The following is a 1,451-nucleotide window of genomic DNA, read 5'->3' on the forward strand; positions in this document are numbered from 1 at the left end:
CATCTTTTTAAATTCAAGATGGCGGTTTAAATATGGCGTCTAAACTAGCAGATTTTCCTTTACAACTTTTGTGTCTCTGGAGAACCGTACATAAAAAGAAAAACTAACAAAGGCATTTTATGTTGTTAAGGTTTCTGATTACGAAACCGGGGCGCGATTTTAAAAATTCAAAACGACGGATCCAATATGGCAGCCCCGCGGTGTTTTACTGGTCGCCTGATTTCAAAAATTCAAAATGGTGGATCTATATTGGATCTACCACTCATCACGGAAAGGTTAAAATAGAATTCACGTACACGGCGTGTGAGTTACTCAGACGATTTAACACTGATAATATTTTTTGTCGCCCTATATGTTCCGTAATTTTGAATTCTTCCACTTCAGTTTCTATCAGCTACCACAAAAAACCCCCAAAGCAAATCGAATCGATTTTAATATTTTTGGTCGCCAGATTCGTAATTAGAAACCCCAAAAACCTAAGCAGACGCTGTTGGTTTTTCTTGGTTAGTGTTGGGTTCTACAAAGAAACAAAAGTTTTAAAGCAAAATCTAATTGTGAGTTTAGACACCATATTTAAACCGCCATCTTGAATTAAAAAAAAGGCCCGGAGGTATTCAAGAATACATATTTTCAAAGTAAAAGTTTCGCAGTGTTTAAATCAAACCAAATATGAAGAAATTGGGGGACTCGCTTTGCAAAGAATGCTCCGCATATATAAGTATACATATATGTACCATTTAGCCTTTTAATATTTGCAAATCATATATATAAATAGGCAATCATGTTTCCTTTACACCCCTTTTACGGCTAAACTATACTTCTAAGGTATAAACAGTTATATATCATTAGAAAGGTATTTTGATGCTGATGTGCAGGCAATTTTTAAAATTTCAAATCAGTTTAAAATAGAGCGAAAAAATCAATTCAAAAGTCACACCAATACCAATGCCATACATGTACATGGTTGGGGCGGAAATGCCCCCTAAATGTATGCTTTAATATTGATAGTGAATTAAAGAAACGTGCTAAGCAGCAGTTCAGGAATAAAATGTATGTATGTATGTACATGAATAGATTAAACTCAAACAAGGAAGAAGGTAAAGTTGAGTATGGAGAAGAAGAAAGTGATAAATACAGAAATTAAAATAAAAGTAAAGAAACCTAGATATAAAGACAAAGAGGAATTAAAATTTAAATACCTAACCTAATAACAATGGTGGGGGTGAATATGTAAATGAAGAAAAGAATGGACATATTTAGATCAGGATAAAGGAAAAGATAAAGATGAAGACCAAGACGACGAAGATGAAGATGAAGATGAAGACGAAGATGAAGATGAAGATGAAGATGAAGATGAAGATGAAGATGAAGATGAAGATGAAGATGAAGATGAAGATGAAGATGAAGATGAAGATGAAGATGAAGATGAAGATGAAGATGAAGATGAAGAT

The sequence above is a fragment of the Rhagoletis pomonella genome, unplaced genomic scaffold (genome assembly GCF_013731165.1).
Source record: "Rhagoletis pomonella isolate Grant_MI unplaced genomic scaffold, Rhpom_1.0 Rhpom_scaffold_00002, whole genome shotgun sequence".
Classification (NCBI taxonomy): Eukaryota; Metazoa; Arthropoda; class Insecta; order Diptera; family Tephritidae; genus Rhagoletis; species Rhagoletis pomonella.